This window comes from Cystoisospora suis, assembly GCF_002600585.1.
Source record: "Cystoisospora suis strain Wien I chromosome Unknown contig_7925, whole genome shotgun sequence".
In the NCBI taxonomy this organism is placed as follows: Eukaryota; Apicomplexa; class Conoidasida; order Eucoccidiorida; family Sarcocystidae; genus Cystoisospora; species Cystoisospora suis.
In genome coordinates, this window is record NW_027160710.1 from 10,217 (window position 1) to 10,474 (window position 258).

The window sequence follows — 258 nt, forward strand, 5'->3', positions numbered from 1 at the left end:
CAGACGCTCTCCTCTGAAGCTGCGCCAAAAGAAACAAAAGGAGCGACTGCAGCGTAAGGGAACTATGGACATCTCGGTGATTACCTGCAGGACGACTCCCCACAAGAAGGCGCCACAAGCTTTGCCATGTATGCGAAGAGCCTTCGTGACAAAGAAGGAGTGTGAGAAGGGAAAAAGAGGGCTCTATCTCAGAAGGTCCGAGAATATTCACAAAACGCGCCCGTCCCCGTTGCAGTGACTTCGGCAAGAACGTGCTCC

General features: G+C 53.1%; 1 protein-coding gene across 1 annotated transcript in view; it reads right to left on the reverse strand.

The window, feature by feature from the left end:
- The window catches only part of CSUI_010651 (tap42 family protein), a 10,243-nt gene that overhangs the window by 8,012 nt on the left and 1,973 nt on the right, over nucleotides 1-258 (reverse strand). The gene's annotated exons all lie outside the window — the stretch shown is intronic.